This window comes from Arctopsyche grandis, chromosome 13 (genome assembly GCF_051622035.1).
Source record: "Arctopsyche grandis isolate Sample6627 chromosome 13, ASM5162203v2, whole genome shotgun sequence".
NCBI classification, from domain to species: Eukaryota; Metazoa; Arthropoda; class Insecta; order Trichoptera; family Hydropsychidae; genus Arctopsyche; species Arctopsyche grandis.
In genome coordinates, this window is record NC_135367.1 from 14,272,236 (window position 1) to 14,293,793 (window position 21,558).

The 21,558-nt window shown below is 32.9% G+C and overlaps 1 protein-coding gene across 1 annotated transcript in view; it reads left to right on the plus strand.

The window, feature by feature from the left end:
• Positions 1-21,558, plus strand: part of LOC143920756 (rhomboid-related protein 3-like) — a 167,396-nt gene that overhangs the window by 119,011 nt on the left and 26,827 nt on the right. The gene's annotated exons all lie outside the window — the stretch shown is intronic.

Sequence of the window (21,558 nt, forward strand, 5' to 3'; positions counted from 1 at the left end):
CGAGTGACATTTTCACGTGAACTTAGCTTCTGAATCTAACCCGGTACCAACTTATAGTTGAGATTTATTTTCAGTTGTAATATATTTTGACCAGTTGAAATTTAGTTCGCCATATTTTTGATTTTTAAATGCTTTTTATTATTACTAAATTATGTTCACAATACATCTTATATATATTTTAATAGCTACTGATCTACTGATCATTTTCTATTTTACAATTTTAAATTAATTTTGTTAGTAATCATAGTATTATATTATTATAATATTAATATGTACAGCGTAATAGGAAACAGAGCTCAAAAACCTATTTACAATTCTTATAGTTCGCCATATGAAACAACGTATGTACGTTGGTTAGACGGAATATATTACAACTGAAAATACACTTCAACTTTAACGGTAGTTGGCACCAGGTTAGATGGAATATATTCCCACTAGTCAAAATATATAATGTGAACTCAATTGGGTTATTGTATTCGTATTGACGGATCGAACAGAGCAATTCGCCTCACGTAGAGAACGGACTTAAATATGTCTGCGGTGGACTAATGTGGACTAAAGCACACATCTTGCCATATTTAATTTATTCCACGGGTAATTCACATACGCCTAAATGGCGATCGTTCGTGGGCCGCCGTATTGCACAACGCTCTCCCCCGCACGAGTTCTTTGCCTCGCTTAGCGATGTTTAGTTAACGTCACGCCTCGCCACACGAACCGATCGACTGTGACTGATTTTTTTCTCCTTTATTTTTTTATTATTATTATTCGCGGACGCGAAAATCGCGCGCCGTCAGTGGGCCGATTTTTTCGGCGACACTAAATTAGGTGTCACTGACATTTCGATCTTGTTCCTCATAAATAAACAAATACTCCAAATCTGATACGCATTTTGGCAACCGCGTGCTTTTTTTTCTTTTTTTTACAGTTTTGATTTACGAAATCAGTTGTTCTCAATATCCGACGCTCAGTTCATATGGATATAAATTAGATGTTAAACAAGACGGAATTCAAAGTATGCCTCTTCGACGCCAACGCGTTCATATTGGAACGTAAAAGATGTTAAATGCTATCATTAACGCGTATGAAAGGTAATTTAATATAATTCACCGAAGACAAAGACCATTCAATGGTGGTTAATTATTTAATTTTATTTGTGCGGTGACAAGGTTTAGTGAAGTTTACGTTTTAACGAATTTTTTGTTTCATTTATATTATGCGTGTTTTTTTTCGATTCACCTTGCATCTATAAATTTTCACTTTTTATTGATGCAATAAACTTCTCAATTGAAAATAAATTTACTATCTAATTTGGTGTGATTTTTAAGACACACTAAAAACAAATCTTTAGTTGAAAAACAGCGAGTTGATGAAATTTTAATATAATCGTTATTAAAACTAAAACTGAAAAGAACTATGCTCTAACTCTCAAATTTTATTAATTTTAGTACATCTTATCATATTGCGTAATTTTTTTGTAAGTCATTTTTTATTTTTTATTGCACAAATATGGTTGCATTATTTAAACTTAAATTTTGATATTTTTGACTGTTTTTTTTTTATTTATTCACTGCACAAATATGGTTGATATCATGTCATTAAAGCTTTAAATATCTTATGTTTAAATTAAAATATAATGATATTTTATTGTAGGCTAGGCATTTATATTACTCATTATTTATTTATTTTATTTCATTCTGCATTTAATGTAATCAATTACCATTTTTTACGATCAAAATTTTGAATTCAAAACATTGGTAAATATTTTTCTATTTTGTGTGCATTTAAATGTTGTACTGAGGATTTAAATGGTTAGGTTTTATGTAAATGTATTAATGTCATTCCCAAACCAATGTGTTCATTAACAACAATGAGTTGATTAAACTAACAAAACAGGTGTTGTTAGAATAAATCACACGTGTCTGAAGGTCGAGTCGTAAGTCAACAACCTCGGGCGAATTTCCCGAGCGCTTTTCCGACATTTTCCTGGCTCGCCCCCGGTGATAACGCTCGCGCAATAACTCGTGTCAACGTAACTTTTTCCGACGCAATTTCTTTCAGCTCGAATCCGAAATAGTATTACATTTTTAAACATCATACTAACACGTGTGGTGTTGAAAACCTCGAAGGACCTGCCTGGCCAAAATTTGCACAGAAAGGATTTTTTTATACTTTTTGGGGTCCTCTCATATTATGATAATGCAGGACGTCATCAATCACAATTCTTCGCATTCTTGTCGCCCTCCCACGTGGCGACCTGCACCTTTAACACAATAGAGCTACGTTTCGAACGGTACGTCGCCCCCGTGAATTCAAAATTGACATAAATCAACACACTTAAAAAGGAGGCTAAAATCAATTAAAATCAAAGGAACAGATTCACCTGTCGTGAACTTGGATAGGTTTAAATTGACCCACGAGAGCTTTTCCCATGACAAATCGGCGCTAGAAAGCGAAACGATTAAATAACCGGAAGAAAAACGATTGTGACGATGCTCTATTGTGGGTAGACATTAGCTTTAAATACCCAGCTTTGTCCAGGATATAGTTTTATATTTAAATTTGAAAAAAAATTCGATGGTATTTAACTTTCATTGTATCAACACCACCAGTGCTTTTAAAAGTAATCACTTTTGATTCGAAAAGTTGGAATTGTATGATTCTTTAAAGTTGGAGATTTATAAGGAACAAAATACAGACATAAAATTTGAAATACCTATTAAAAACATAATAATAATCAAATGGTAGGAGAAAGAGAGCATCCCACACTACAAGCACAATTTGGCCGATGATCCGCGATTTCGTGTCGTTTTTGCCATCAATCACAGGCCACAATATATAGGCCCTTCATACACGACTCATGTATTTTCGGATCAAGTGCGTTCACGACGCCCGTGGCAGTGACCTAAAAGCAAAAAGATCCCGTCTGGTTGAATGAGAACAACATTCCCTGGCGTTTCTCTTTCTGTTCTACGTTCTTACTAATTGTTCCGCTGAAAGAAAACGTCTCCGATGATATTTCCATCATAGAAACACAGCCAAAGAATGGTTGACAAATCTAAACAATCGGGTTAGGATAACAGTTTCTTAACGTTTTTCTATAAAATTGTACCTCCTATAATGGAAAAACAACTGAAACAACACAACCTGAGAGAGTAAGATGCTTAGGCATTTAAAGTAATAACAGATGACTTATTTCAATATAAAATGTAAACCCATTTTTGAAAATATTGCATATGAACAAACCGTTTGATATTATCAACGACAGATTTTAGATATTAAATTGAGTATTACATATATCTCATTTCAGGTTGAAAAAGAACTTTTATTGTCTACATAAATTAAACCTATGTAATACATATATTTTCTGAATAAATTAAACATATTTGAAATATATATCACAATATATTAAATTGTAATCTTTTTTGACATTGAAAGTACGTCAATTGTTCAGAGCTCAGTGATTTCAATGGAGAGGGTGATCAATTGTCGGAAATATGTCGGAAAATTCTCGGAAAAGCCCCTAGTCGTTATCGACAACGACATCCTTTCACCTCCACATACAATAAATGTATAATTGTTGTTGTATACAAAAGTTCATAACCGCTAACCACATCGACCTAATGAGTTCTCGACATAACGGATCTGTCGTTTGCGTGTTCACTCGCGAAATTCATTAGCTCGATTTTTTTTTTTCATATACACACAGAAAAATATTTCCTAGAAATCGAACAATGGTTCGTGCCCACCAGCTATTTCGTAATAGGACTCGCAAATGTAACATTGCATTTATAAATTCAGGAGCCATACTGTCTGGTGGACGTCCTTTAATTTTTATAATATCATAAACGTTTCGCATGAGGGTCACGTCCACGAAAGAATTTCCTTTGGGATGTGTTTATTCTTAGCGTTTCACTGAAGCTATTTTTCATATTATATTTTTTTCACGTATGATATAATATAATACAGAATTTCACTTTATATAAGTCTTGAAATTATTTTGATGCTTTAAAATATTACCCATACAAAATTCCTTCACGTTTATATTTTGTCTCATAGTAAATATATTTATTTGTTTCGTTTCAGGTAAGTCTACAATATCGTCTAACCAAAATATCATCAGAATCAATACGAGCTGAAGTTTATTTACACCTAACAGGTATTTTTTATCGTTTTAGCAATATAAAAATTTACTTCCGGTCTTAAAATTTTCATCGAAATATACCAACAGCTTAACACATTAATGATTATTAATCCACAAGTATTTCACATTTCAAACACTTTACTTTTGAGTTATGCTTAATGTTTCCAGTCGTATACATGTAAACGACCAAGTATTCAAAAAGAGAGTTTCCTTCAAAGAAAACGATCATACTTTTCGGAAGTTTGAATGTCTTTTCACATCTGAAAGACATTTATCTGTATGATCTCAAACGACATAAGATTTCCAGTCATTTACCCAGAAAAATAGACCCGAATCAGAACGCCTTGAAACAGATTTATATACCTGCATATATGTATGTATAATACGACACTATAAACTTTATGTGCCTGCATAATATCAATCGAATTGACTGTAAACATAGACGTTCTGTTCCGATTCGATTTTATTTATATCTAAAAAAAAACGTTGTTTCATTATTTGTTGAATAGATTTCAGATCGATGGGAAATTATCTCTATGTGTCGGAAAAGCGGAAGTGTCTCTTTGCATTCTCTCGAGCAGTCAATTCGACCTTCTCCGACAGACTCCCATCAGATTACTATTTTGTCTTTAGAGAGTGAAAGTCGTCTCAACACGAGCGGTCTCTTTTTCGCCATTGAATCACTATTCTATTTTTGTGATACCCCCAGCGAACAGACAGGCGTTTCAGACATTCAGCCAGTGCAAATTCTCCTGGTCTACGTCCAGCCGCTTGCCGACAAGTAACTTAACTTTCAAAGACAAAAAAAATACCTACCATTTTAAATAAATCGGAAAACAAAAACAAACACGAGTGTCTCTTACGCCGTCTGACTTTGTTATAATAAAAGCTCGTTTTGAAAAGGCATATGATGATTTTCGCATATTGCGTACGTCGTTATCTCATCGTTTCTGGCCTAAAATAGTTTAAAAATTGTTTATAATTTAATTATTCTATTATGAAATGTGAATCACTCTTTTATCTTTTCGTTGTTTTATTCGAATTAATTGGTCGTAAAATGAAGTATGTAGTATTTTTGATGTGTGCTCAATTTGAATGTCTACGTATTCCTACATATTTAATTGTGTTAATAATTATCGATTTCATCATAGTCGTTTTTTGTGATGCAACTGATTTATTTTTGACACACCGTGCCCAATAAATATGTTACAGCTGTATCGAAATAATTATAATTTAAATGACAAATGGGTACGATTGAAATTAATCATATGGCTTGAATGTATGTAATATATTTTTTATTATTCAAAATGACTTGATTGTTTTATATTTGGAATTCTTGATTTTAATCGCACTGATGGAATGAATATTTATTTTTTTAAATAGAAATTAAATGTATAGTATTTGCAACTCAAGCTAAAACGTCCAAAATTTAAACTGATTTATTACTCCTATTTATTAACACACACCTAATGTACATATTATATTATTTGTACATATGTTGTATATGCTCGATTTTTAACATTTCCTCTTCAACATACTTAATGATGTTTCTTTATAAATGTATTCCAACATTTTACATGTAACTGAATGATTTTACGATTCAATGAGCATTTCACCAAGGTGAAATATCCGAAAGCAATATCCCTATCACCGGTTTGCTCTGCAAAAGTCACATGTTGGAGCCAATTTTAAAATACCATACGAACATGTTCGAACGTGAAAATTCCAATTTCCAAGTGCTAGCACGGATACGCCTTCTTCTAAAATAAAATAGACTTGACGGCACGGGAAAGCTCGCGAAAGCTCATCCACTGTCGATCTTCCGCGAAAAAGCTCAGCTCCTTTGTGAGACTTCGTCTGTCTGCCGGCTATTTAAAACCTGAAACCGACCCAACCAAAAAACGTCACCGAAGAAACCCCCCCAGTCGTGTCAACACTCTAAGAAAGTGCATTTTAGAAACAGTGATTCACTCTGAAATCCGCGATGCAACTCATCGTGGAAACACGCCGACTACTTCCCGAGACGTTCTTTTGATCTGCCATACGACAACTCTGATGGATTCTGTGATTCGAACAACTTCCCATTCATTTCACCAAATTTTGAACTTGCGTATTGTTTCATCATACTAATACATAGTAAATATAACCAATATAAAATTGTGCAATATAGTTCAAACACACATAGATTTTTCAATTACTGCTGTAGCGTCGAACCATCTTGTATCGACCTTTCTGATTTCGGTGTTCGGCATTTGTGTGAATTTATCCGAAAATCTTCGTTTTCTGACCGACATTCGTGTCCCGCGACCGTGAAAGACGCTCAGCTCTCCGAGTGAGCAACTAACTGTCAGTTAGGCCGTTTTAATTGCCAACGGTATATTTTACGCGAGCGCAATGTAAAAATTCGCAAATTATTATCAAGTATACGTGAGTTTTTTGCATTTTTTCTCAGTGTCGAGTACGACCCTGACGGGTCCGTGCTCGCCCTACCGTGAGATCAAACGCCGATTTATCTCGTCGTTGACGTTCGTTGACTTCACACTGCACTAGTTTATTGAAACTATTTTTTTGTACGTGAAATTTTTACTATTATTTTCAGTATGACGTTGGGCTTAATCCTTAGTTATAATTTTTAGCGTGAAATAGTTTTCAAAGTTTAGAACTCCTAAAAGTAGCTACATCGTTTTATGGAATTTTTCTCAACATTTCAACACATAATTGCAGAATACTTTAACAAATTAATACCATTATATATTATATATTTAATTTTGCTGCTGTACAGTATTAATAACGCAATACATTAAACCGATATCATTTTAGTTCATGAAAAACATATGGAAAATAATTTTGAAGTGTTTCTAATTCTGTATCTTCATATTATAAAGTTGTACTAATTGATAATGAAATAAAACCTATATGTTCATTTATACTATTTATATGTATTTAGCTCATTTATACTATTTTATTTTTTGTACACTTTATGATTGTGTATAAATGTATTTTTATATGTAAATGTAAATATTTTTATTTTTCTCTTCTCTCTGTATATTTTTTCGATATTTGTGGTGCACTAGAGGTTCTGGTAATGCCACAATTGTCCAAACTTAAATAAATAAATACTAGCACAGCTCAGACTGGCAACTGCACGTAAACAGCAGTACGCAAAATATTCTTTAGTACATACATATGTATATAGTGAAAATAGTAAGCGAGTGAATAATGTATATGCAGATGAATATTTTCAGAAACGTCATATTGTGACAATACTGACTCGACGATACGATGCAAGCAATTTTGCACCATATCGTCGCGATCTGTAATGTATATGTAAGCCGATTGTGCCTTGCACTCGTACAAAACATGCCTAAAACGGACAGTGCTGTATAGTATGAATAGAAGTAGTCTTTTACGTGCAGTGCTGAAGATTTTCAAATACTAATATAAAACGAAATGTGAAAAGAAAGAATTTTACAACCACTAATGCTAGCAATTATAAAACGAAACAATATTAATTATGATCGATTGTTCCGTATCTGAGATACATCCACCGTGCGTCGTTTTTATCACACATTGTTTCAATTTTCTTCTGGCAATTATTTTCTCTCATAAAAAATTCGATCAAATTCTTGAAACTATCGATCACAGTTTTTTGTCTGCTACAAAGGAAGAGCAATTAATTTGCTCTGCGTCCGTGTGTGGAAGCGCATCTGAAACTAACGCAATTTTCATTAATCTTCTGAAGACAATGCTCGCGTAGGTCGCACGAGATTTCTCGCTGATATCAGCCGGAGATCAGTTGATATTAACGACCCGAGTGGGAGTGCAAAACTGAACTAAGGGTCACCACTAACTGACATTCTCACGTGGATGGGGGGGCGCGCCTTAGATTTATTAACTGCCTTTTGTATTCGCTACGAAGCCTTTAATCACCGTCACAGGTGAAATCAACTAGGAAACTATTGACACCAATACGACAAGTTCGACACTATCTCAAATCAGAGGAACGATCTCAGGAACGGTAGTGGGAACTGTGGGTAGTTTATGACGCATCAATAGTGGTTACAGGTGCGGCAAAAATACATGATGATTTTATTTATTTCAAGTTGCGTGCTTTTGCTGTGAAATTGATTTATTATACATATGTAATGGCGCTATTTGCAAATTGTTTATAATTTATGAATAAAATGTGCTGCGTGCGAATTTTTTCCTGGAAATACATATGTGCTCAAATGTAAATTATTTTCCAAAGGAGTCTATATTCTAAAAGAGGAATTATAACATTTGAACTAACTGTCATACATAATGAATTCGATTTGAAATGTATGTCTCTCTGATAGTTTTGCCTCTTTTAGAAATATTTTTCTGATTTTATTGCATCGCATTCATCTTTTGAAATGTTCTCCAGAGTTCTCATAGTGCCGGAAGAATTTATTCTATGTATTGAATCACTCTGCTGAAAGCATTGTATTAATTTTAGTTGCATTAAAAATCGTAAATCGTAATACACAACTTTATTGTATTTGTGACTGGGAATCCAGCCAAAGTGAACCGTTTTTAAAGTATGAGCGATATTAAACTTATGTAAAATATTTTTTCAACAAAATCTGTTTTTGCATTTCAAATTAAATTGTCTTATTCGTACTATAAAAAATTATTATTTTAATTAAAATAAAATAAAAAAATATATTTTTTTATTATATCAATCTTTATTTTTAAAAAGTTTAGTAGTACACATGTATGTATACTTATGAAGGGCCGTAAATTAAATTGGCCTCTTTTCTCAAGAGTCGAGTGTCGATTGAGAAATGTTTGAAAACGATCCATAAAAGCTTCGTCGAGAGCTTTTTTTATAATTATATTTGGAGCTTGGATTTCGGCGCTTTTATAATTTATGAAATTTCCGCGTCTGGATGTGTAAAAGTTCCGTTAAAAGATGCGGTCCGATTTTCCCTCTCTCTCACTGTCTCGTAAACAAACGCGCCGATCTATATTCGAAACGTTTCACGCACTAAAAGTGGACCAAGCCCTCGTAATTCACTATCATTCTATATAGAAGGGTGTTGTATCCAAATACGATTTCATATTTTTGATTAGAATATACATAGAAGTTGCTAATAAACATAATTGATTTATCTTCAATTTTATATATAAAAAATAATATTTATTATACATATAAAATAATCATATAAGTAATTATTATTGCTAAATATATTTATAAACTCCAGCCAAGCGTTTTATTATTGGTAATAATATTTGCTCACAAGCGTCTAAATTACACACGATTCAAACAGTAAATCAATTAAATAAATTTGTATATTTCTAAATTTGTAAATTTATAAATTTATATATTTTAACCTATAAATACATACATACATATACCCTTAAACGATAAATGTCAAAAGAACTTCATATGTGACTCATTTTACATACATTATTTATTCATCGATTATTCATTCTTTACATGTCATTTCTTATTTATAAATCTTATTTATACAAACATTAAACTAACTTGTATAATATATAAAGCATCTTGTTGATGATCTTATGAATAAACCATCTTGTTGATGAACCGGGACAAAGTACATGGAAAACTGCTATTATTATGTTCTATATATTTTCCCAACTATAGAAACTGCTTCAACGTTCTAAAAGATTTTTTGTTTAATATACATAAATAGGTTTTATTTTTAGGTATGGCATGTAGTAGGTACATGTTTTACAGTATGAATGAATTGGTTTTAATACAAAATCTTCATACGATCAGCCATTAAGCGAGCACTCTCATTGACCTTACGAATTTTCACTTCGAAAGGAATTTAATTTTTATTTTTTTTTGTGCTAATATTTCTTTACGAGTCCATTGTCAATGCGATTGAAATTTCCCGGGCCACGGTCGAAATCAACAATGGACATCTAAACAATGCTAAAACGAGCGGCTTTTGATCGATTTGAATATCCCACGACCGATCGTACGCTATCTATCACGCATGTATTGAAAATAGCGCGAGATTTTTTTTTATACATACATTTTTTTCGTTATATTTTCCCTCAATTAGTAAATATATTACCAAATATACTCATACAGGTGTAAAAGAGCAAGAGAGTCTTATTATAATTAGCGGCAAATTAACGACGGAAAACAATCATATCATTACTCAAAGTCGAACCGATACGGATCGTTGAACTGGGATACTCTCATTGCGTGGGAATGCACGTTCAATTATTTACGTTTTTTTTCTTCTTTTTACTATTTTGGAAAACGTGCACGTGTTGGTCGTTGACGTATTCAACGTATACGTATCTACTTTATGGATTGAATCTAAATTTAAGCGAATTAAAAACATAAGGTTTATACTGTGTATCTAACTGTCTACCACTTAAACCGACCCGTGTGTAAACACTAGAATTTATTTTATTTAAGAGGTTGTAAAATTCAAACTAACCATAGGTTTATCTAGAAAGAGATAATGCGGTTGTTTTAGATAAAGCGATTTATGGAAAAAGATAGAAGCTTACTTGTAAATTTAGACTCAAATATAATACAACACCTCTCTAGAGGTAAATTTTAGTTGCTTAACTTTTTTTTTCAATATACACAAATTATTGGCATTTTTCTCCCGAAGAATACATTTTTCAATTAATATTAATTTTGTCATCGTTTTGCCACGGAAAAGTTATGACAATGCGGGGAGTTTTCCCCGGAAAAGCGTTCACAACAGAGACATCGCCGACTGGCAAATCGGATTTTGAGCCAGTCTGGTCTATGGTTGTTCATCGGTCGATTTACAATTAAATGGACTAACCTTGTCTATTAGACAAAAGCTTTCATATTTAATGTGAATTTTTATTAGAACTTTTGATAATACTTCGATATTCCGATAGCATATGGAAGCTAAAGTGGATGCAATTATGGACGATAGAGATTGCACTATTTGTCCCTATGGTTTAGAATAAAATTATAATTATTATAGTAATATTTCTGACATGTTTTTATTTATTTTATATTTATTTAAATTATGCCTCAATGCTCATATAACATCCCATGCATCAAATTAATGTAGAAACACTTATTACATACATTTAATAAGGTGTAAAATGTTTATGAGGGTATATAACGTCAATCTATAATATTCCTATAAATATAATAATTTTCGGACAAAAAATATTTATGATATTTAAACCTTTGGCAAAGTAAGTCGAAATTGTAAAGTCCCTTAGTATGTACGTATGTACTTATGTACGTATAAAATAATTTAATATATTTGGACCATACAAATAATCATTAAATTGCAAATCCATTAAATAATGTATTATAAAAAGCATATAAGAAATATCATAAAGATATCCAGTTACTTGTTTTATAACAAAATTCAGTTAATCGGCATTTGAACACGTAACAATATAAAATCTTATGCTTTTTAGTCAGACATTTACTCGCAAATTATTCACAATTTTCGAAATATTATAGACTTCCCTTTTACATAAATGTTCTATAATGAATTCAAAAGTTTTCCTTCGTATAACGTTTTATAACCCATTCGCTATAAGTATTCCGATTAGTATAATGAGAAACTTGAAAGTTTTCCTTCACTCTTGTGCGTAAAATATTTCCATGCTTATAAGTGGGTATTCATTTTTTATTTAAGAACTATTTTCGTGATACTTTTTCATTTATGTATTTCGCAGATATCTCCCCCTTATCCGATAAATCACACAATGTTTGATTTGTGCAAATCGAAAAAGCTTTCCAATGCAAACAGCATGCTATGTCGGAGCTTTTTTTCGCGATTTTATTGTTATTTTCGAACTCCCTCTATTTAACTGTACAATGATATGTGCAAGTCACCTAATCTTTTTCTTTTTATCGGAGTGAAGTGGCGGAAGCCACTAGAACCACTTTCGGTCGTATAAAAGAATTTTCACCATTTATTTTTCCTCCTTTTTTATTCAAACACGACCCCGAAAACGCTAATGGAGTTCTTACGTATTTTTATAACTATATACCTATACATATGTACATACAATTTCGTTGATAAGTTCATAAATATTTATACGTAAGCCTAGTCTACGTACGGGGCCATTTTTCTCGCTGTAAATTTTCACGCAAGCGAAAATTTATATCAAAAAGTGCTCAAGTACGGGGCAATACTAATCCGGAAAAATAAGCTAGGTACTTGGGGGCGTGTACGAAAGTGTATTTTTCTCGGAAAATTCCAAGTTTTCCACGGAAGTCTCGAGCGTATAATCCGATCGTAAATTTTCCGGCCGAATCACGTGCACTTCCACGTCCCCCCTCCACACATAAAAATGAAGAAAGCACATAAAAATACTGGAAATAACCTTATATCTTGCTGGATTATTGAATCTATTTTTGTCGCCTGGGAAAAAATGTTGCTCACTTTATTTCTGTGATGACAAGGCTTACTATGATGGTGTTGTCACAGAATTGACGAGTGGTCGTCGAAGCACGTCACACGCTATTTTATATACATATATACACACATACATATATAACCCTTTCGCCGTGTTTTAACACATTAATTGCCAGTGGCAATTACGTGCGCTCACGCCAACTGAAATATTAGCAGATGAATGCGCTTAGCGTGCATCGGGTAGGTGTGCTGAAACTGTGCTACTTTCTAGCTATATTTCAACGCCCACTATGATTTTGTATGGATTTCTATTCGACTTCATACCTATATATGCATGTATGAACGAATGCAATTTGATAAGTTAATAAAGGGAATAATAAGTTTGTTCAGACACGAATTGGTTTAAGTTTGAGTATTAATAGTTAACAGCCACCAGTCTTCCACCAAGTGTTGCATAAAACTTTTAGCGGCAAAACCTTTGAGATTTTAAAACGCCAAGGATTTGAAATCCTATGGTAACTGTATGACAACGTTGCTATAATTCCCGTTTCCTCTAATATTAAAAACATTAAAACCCAGGCTAAGCATTAATACAAAGACGATGAGACATACGGTTGACAATTTTTATACTTATGTCTAATTTGTGCATAGTAAAATTAGTTTATTTGCCAATTTGTTCTTTTTTGTACAGTATATCTGGACAGATTGGTTTGGTTATGAACAAACTAATATGTCCATGAACAAGCGAACGCTTGAACTATAGCATATGTATATGAATATATGTATATAGGTACTTAACAAAATGTTTTATCCATTAGAGACAAATTCAATCGAAAGAAATTAAATATCGATAAAATCGAGCAATGTAGTATTTGTTAAAACTGATAATTAAGGATAAACACATGGAAATAATCCTTCTAAATATTAAAAAACATAGTCTAAACATAGCATAATCAACAAGGAGTCAATTTTAGACTAATGTTATGCTTTTAGCAATTTCACATTTGAATGATGCTTTTCTTACTTCAATCAATAATTTTCAATATTTACAATAATAAATTACATCCGAGTACACTTACTATTCCAGTTTAATTACACTCCATTAGCATTACTCCAGTACGGTAATTAACTTGACAAAAGGCATTTCTACCACCACCGATGCATCGTCAATCAAAGTTGCTCCAACTCACCTTAATGAGGACCGAGTTAATGAGTGGCGTGCTTCTAAACTACCAACACTCGTTCTCCGAGATATTATAAAGTCCTTAATAATATGCACATGCACTGTAGAGTGCACATATGTATGTATGTATATCGATGCACTTTCCTAATGTTACGTGTTTAATTGCACAGCACACACGGTCTGGTGATTCTCTGAAGCTTTATCTCCGATTAGAGATACGCATAGTCCGTATTAGCTTTTTTATTTTATTATTTCACACTGTCCAGCGAAACATATCGACACTAATTAGAGCACACTATCTCTCTATATCCAAAACGACGTAAATAAACTGGTATAATTAGGAGAACAATGCCGATAAGGCGACAAACGGTCCCGACGAAGCAATTGATGGTTTCCTTAATCACCGAAAACTATCGCAGCTTTAGAGCTTTTCACAATTAATTAAAATTAAGGCCAACTTCGCGGGTTAGAGGTTGTAAATCGTGCCGGAATTGCGTTGTATTTTTGGAGTGTTTAATCTGAATGTTGGGTTGGTTTCGATTTACGCACATCGTTTGGATCGTATTCCAGTTTGAATTAATTAACATATGAGTCATTTTGATTAATTGATGAACGGTTGCTATTTTGAAGGGACTGTCAAAGTATTGTGTTCAATTTTCAAGGTGTGTTTTATAATATGTTTGACCGGGTGCTAAGTTGTTCCATTTAGTTTTTAATTAATTAATTTTATTTAGCGTTCTTAAATCGATCATTGGTTATTTTTCATGGATTTTAATCAAACTTACCATACATACATTGAACAGCACCCTCTCAAATGAAATAAATATCTATATTTTTAAGTATTATTACAATTTTTACACATAATATTTTATAAAATCGCTTTGCATAACACTTCATATACATGCAGAAAAAAAATATATTACGAAAATAAAGGGTTTCAAAGTAAATAATGAGCTCTTTCTTATCTCGGAAGCGGTGCGCAATTAAGATGCAATCTCTTACGCACCGCACCCTACCTAGCGAGCGTTGAAAAGAGCCGCAAAGCGCGCTTTGAATTCGAACTAAATGACCCACGAAAATGCTCCAAGTCGTTATCAATTAATATTAATATCACAACGAACCCCTCCTTCATTTCCAGCCATAATTAATGACGCCACACCAACGAGGCAGCACCTGTCGTCAATCAATCGAACGCGACGAATCATTCAACATGAAAATTTATAAAGTACTATGTGATGGAATCATTGGAAATTAATAAATATACAATAATTGCGTCTATACGAGATGTGGTGCATGGTCTTTATCACTGTGCGTGTTTGCCTGTGGCATAATGTGGTACTTTGTAAGCCGTGTGAATAATTTACGTGGCAAGCCTAAACTCTCCCTAGTGCTGGTATGAGGGTAGAATAATGTTGACACCTGCAATTAAGTGCACTTTAAGCTTTTGATTGAACCCAACTCTCCTGGTCTAATGTGGGTCAATTTACTATCGGTTTATGATGTGATTTATGCAGTGAAAATATATCGATATGTGTACACTAAGTACGTATTATCAATGCTTTAATATAATATACTAGTGGTTTTACCCGGTTTCGCTCGGTATTTGTAATATAAAGCGATTAAACATGGCTTATCTAATAGTAAACATTCATTGGTTTTTTTGTAATTTATTTGAATCGAAAAAAAATAATATTCAACGATATTGATAACTTTGTCATAGAAACTTTGATTTGTTTTCGATACTCCCAACCAAACCTTACATAGTTACAAAGTCTCTTTCGAAATTATATATTATATATGGGATATAATATATACATAATATATAATAATATATGTGATATAATATATGGTATATATCTAATATATAATATATAATAATATATGGGATTTGATCCATTTTTGTTCAGAACGAAGTTTATATTGATCTTAATATAAATACTAGGCATTTCCTCGGATTACTAAGATAAAATAAAAAATATCAAGTGATTATATCTAAAGCCACCAGTGGTGAGTAATATCGCTGAATTTATTTTTCTGAAAATATTTGTAACAAACATTTTTAAATACGTTCAAGGTTAATGTTTTAAATAATCTTTTTACTGTCTAGTTTTATTACTTAAGATAACATTTCGTCTCAAATTAAATATACATATGTATACTTAATTCAAAACAGTCTTTCAAAATCAAACATATGCTTATTAATGATTATGCGAAAACTCATATTATTTATTCATAATCAGCAGCATAGATCAATGGTTAGCATTGTGGTCACGGGTTCTATCCCGTATGCTGCTAGCTAGACCTTGTATATGTGACTCCAAGGTCGATCGTTTCATATCCGAGTTTGCCAATTTTTCTGATTTCATTGAAACAGTTTTAACAAATTGGCAACCCTGTCCTATCTTTTTCGCAAAAATTCGAACTATTCAGCATCTCAATTTTCGCTGATTTGAAAATGCTGCTTAATTTTGTCCATAGATGTCTTTGTCGCTGTTAATCGTTTGACCATAGATTTCGTGTTTAATAAATGGGTGTATACCTGTTTAAATAATCTGTATAGCACAATCGTCACGTTGGAGCAATCTGTTGCATGATTGATTGAATATATAAATAAAATATTGTAGATATAACTTTCTAAAATATATGCACCAACCCTGTATCAATACAAAGAATTCCGATTTCTATGTGGCGCTACTTACGCATATTTATTCTTCAATTTAATATCAACTATACGAGGAACACTCCACTGAACACGATAAACATGTGTTTTCATTGCATAATAAACGTCACATATGTATTATATTCAATTAATACCGTTAGCCCTTCACGTACCGCAATTCTGTATTTTTATATATATATATATATATATAATTTAACAAACAATGCACCAGAGCAAGTCTAAATAATAATGAAAAAAAATACATACATACAACAGAGTTTCGAGTTACAAACTGGATCGCACGATTTTAATAAAAGCGAGTCTCTAACCCGGAAAATTCAAACAAACCAGTATCATTTACAGTGCATACGCACAATAGACAACGCTTTTTATTTTAAGGGCATTCTTCTGTGCTTATTATAAGTTTCTGTAGACAAAAATAGCTGTAGTAAACGGACCAATGGCGTAAGCAATTTTCTATTCAAAGAATTCCAATGGCGAGCGGCTCGTTGACGTTTCGGAAATACGTCGTTTCCGTTCTAGATAAGTCCCTCGACAGGAAATTTGATCTCAAATCCCTAAAACCCATCCCCTTCTATTATTAAAGAAATTTTTAGAACGGCCCTTGGTCGAAAAACTAGAATTTTCCTCGATTATATTCGTATACGATCTTATCGAGTCTGATAATCTCGACTTGACCCATAAATTAATTATTCATGTCCCAAATAGTGATCTTGTTGTTTTTTTAAGATTAAACGATGATTTTACTTGTCCACACTTTTGTTATAAACTTCTGTTATCAAGTCATCATCATTTACAGACATTCACCACCTATGTATGTAGGATAAACCATTCATCTCTGTTTTGCGCAACTCTTATCTACATATCTCACCCAACATATTTCTACATTTTATCCTTGCGACCTTCCTTTCATCTTTTTACATTCTCTTGGGTACCATTCCAGCACTTTTTGCCATCTTTCGTCCATTTTTCCAGCCACGTGACCCACCCAGTGCCTTTTTAATCTCCACTATATCAACTATCCTTGTCATACTCACCGACGTATTCCGTTTAATATCTCTCCTCGATATATTATATTTATAAAATTTCATGATTAAATTTACAGTTGCCTATGCGACACCTATAGTTTTAAACTTGTACATATCTAAATTTATAGCTTATAAATTTTGAAATCATAGTATCACAAATAGTATTTAGGATGGTTTTGCCAATTCAATGATGAACTATTTTAGCAATGAAGTCAGATAAATTGGCAAACTCTTATAGGAAACGATCAACTTGAAGTCACAAATATCCAAGTCCAACCAGCGGCACTGCAGAAATACTCGGAATATATTCTTTTCAATCGAGGCCAAATCAGGGCTTAAACTCGAAACCAATAAGCTATACTGCTGGCATACAACGTTCTATACTTCTTTGAGGTATGATCGATAACATATTTGAAGAAATGTAGGAGAAACTTCTCGAAATAATAGGATCTTATGAATAAGCAATGACATGAAGAAACACCCTTCCCAGCTGGAGACCATGAGCACGTCTCAGTATGTTTACGCCTTAAATGAGTTTCCCAAAAATCGAGATCCATTACATTGTGATATTTAGGTCAAAATTAGGGGATGCGAAAAAATTCGGCATTCTAGTCTAGTTCTAGATTTAGAGAAAAAATGTATATGTATATAATATTGTACAAGAAAGGATATTCATTATATAATAGGGCAATTGCATAAGTATTATAAAAAATAGCGTACAAGCAACGGGACCACAACAACTGTGTTTTTCCTTACAATTTTTTTCGTATGTTTGTTTATTATTATTGTTGGCGAGGACCGTTGTTAGCCACGCACGACCATACGTCACTTCCCGTCTTGCTAACTTCCTATATTCCTATACAGTGGATATATACGTATATTGGTACATACATACTGTTGCAGTTCTTCTTCGGGTAGGAAACGCTGTTGCTTACCCGCCGAAGCGTTGCGATCGCGCGGTTTGTTAACCCCTATGCCGCCGCGGTCGCTGATTGCATAATTGTAAGCGCAATAAACCGCATAAATTAAACACTCGGCCGGACCCGGGAATATACATATGTATATATACGTATGTACATATGAACATATATCGCGTGCCACAATTTCAATATTGAAATATACTGCATTTCCATTCGGCCTGTATATGAATACATATGTACATACATACGCTTCCTCGTTTGTTTCGGCCATACTTACTAATTCACCTGCTTGCTTAATCTATCTGCGCAGTTATTGCGACAAGGTTTTGCCGGATTTTTATGTTTTGCAAGTGCATTATTGCAACTGCATTGGGGGGTCAAGTGTGCACTCCGGCCTTGGATTGCATAAGTACTTCAGCTGAGTAATACATTGATTTTCGTATATAATATACATATACTGTAAAGAGCTTTAAATGACTGTATTGTAAGTCGTAACAATAAATTCGTATGTACCTACATATATATATAGGGGCGCAAATGATACAATATAATACATTCAGATACACAGCTTACAGACTTGAATGAATTCGTTTAATTTAATAGCACGAAGCTTGTCATTTACACGCGTTTATAATCTTTATATACGGAATGTATTACAGGTTGCAACATTTAGGTTGAATGTTTTACATTGGAATAGTGTCGATGTTACAATCCAAGTGTAAATTTCGCTCGTTCATGAACATACTAGTTTGTTCATACACGAACTAATCTGGCCAGTTTTAATATACACAAAATAACAAATTGTCAAACAAACTATGTAGTTTGGTCATGTACAAACTATTAGGCATAAGTTTAAGTATTCTCAATCGTTTTTCCCATCCTCTATGTATATAAAACTTACCCAGGATTTAATTATAGAAAAATTCTAATGCGGTTTCTATAGGATTTCCCATTGAAATACATATTTACAAACTCTATTCTATATTGCACAAAGTGAAGGAGTAAGATGCAACACTAGTTTCCACCAATCACAATCACGTCTAGTGGTGATTGGCGAAAACTAGTGTTGCATCTCACTCCTTTACTGTGTGCGTTTTGAGAGAGTGCTTACATATGTATAATACAATAAGGCTTAAAGTTTGTAAATATGCCTTTTAAATATTTCGCATTTTGACATCTCAAGGTTTTGACAAATCAATAGTTTTATGCGACACCTTGTGAGTCTATTGGAATATGTCTTTTGACTGTTAGCACTTAAACTAAAATCAATAGTTCGTGTATGAACAAACTACTATGTTCATGAACAAGCTGAATTGAACACTTGAACTGTAACATCGATACGTATTATATAACATTTAAAATTAAATCCAATTTATTTGTATAGAAGAAATAAAGCTTTAAATATGTGCTGAACATTACAAGCTACATTCACTTAAGCATTGAAAATTATACAAACAACTACGATATTATAAATATTTCAGTCCAAAATATATACTATTTTATACAAAAGTGTAAATTATAAGTAAGATTTATGACTTTAAAATCTACAGGCAAGTGTTAGATGCCATATGTGCAAATAATACCTTTTACAACCTTATAGACTACATACATATGTATGTATATTATATGTACGCGATTTAATTGTACGTGTAAAATGAACCTTTTCTTTATTTTAGACCAATTATTATGACTTTTCAAATTAATTATCTTTTGAAATATTTTTATTTATTTATATGTTAATGTATGTATATGTATGCACATACAGGAAACATGACGAGCAGTTCTGTATGTAGCTCAAAAGGGCTATTCATTCTATTTTTCACAATTTGTCAGGCGAACGCGTTCACTCACTCGGATGGGTGTATTTTCATTGTGTGTGACTTTCGTCTAGTTCGTAATTAATCATCTCTTACAATGTATGTATATGTGGATAGAGAATATATATAGGTACATATGTAGTGTGGTTCTAGGGCTCCCCCTATTTTTAACAAGCTAACGGCGCCAAGTCTTAAATTTGTCAAGGAATTTATCTAACAACCCTATCCCACAGTGGAAGTTGATCACATACACGTATCTTGTATAAGAAAGTTTTGCTTGGCTTTGTGGCATTGAACTTGGTAATTGAAAATGTATGCAAGTATTAAAGAGTGGAATGTGTGTGGATTAGTTTAGTGTAACATCGTTGTGGTGTAAGTCGATAATTTTCCATTGTCGCATGGGAATTGGTTTACGCTCTATATACCTATAAATTACACAGTTCTAGTACACAGTTTGTTAGAACAATCGCAGTGCGATTTCATTGCGAGATTTAATTAGAAAACGTAGCGATAGCAAATCGTCTCTATTTGAAAAGCCATGCTATCTAATTGCAAAATAATAAATAATAACGAACGTGAGCTATTATTTATCAAGACCATATCTATGTACATATATACAAGGTTCCTTACAATTTATGTTGAAAAACCATTCGATGTATGTACATACATATGTATTGATTATGTTAAAAATTCATTCAGTTTGTATAATTTATGAATATTATTATTTTTAGCGTTAATCAGTGTGACTTGGTTCACTTTTGTTTTGTAGGATCTCAAGTACGAGTAAGTTCAAATAGCACTAGTTAGTAGCCGTAAATCCAAGTAAAGTCACATTGTTGTACTGTTTACGACTCGTTTCAAGTCGTATAAATGTGTACAAGTTTCACATTGTACACATTTGAAGTGAAAAGCGGTGGGAAATGGCAAAGAATCGCTTGATTTACACACTTCCGGTCGCTACCTTTGATTTTTTCCGGAAACGGCCGGTTTTCGACGCTTAAATTACAGCTGTTTGAACCGATTTTGAAGCATTTTTCCATCATATTAATTTTCCTTTCGACCCCTTTACATATCTAACCCCTTCTATGCCTCCATCCTAATCCCCCCCCCCTCCTCCCGATTTTTGAGAAATGTGTGCACGCATTTGACTCATTCTTGGAATCGACTGTGAAATGTTCGATATATGTAATATGCACACACACACATGATAGTATCGCGTGGATTTTATCGCAGTTTAAATAATGAATAATTTTCTATTTATCAATCCGTTTGCAACCAGTGAAAGGCAAATATACATTCATTAATTTCGGTTGCGTTTTTCGGTATCGTTTTTATTCGCCCTGGCTGAAAAAAGGGGTGAAAATATAATATAATATAGATGTTATTACGATTTTGTATTGTATTATATTAGAGT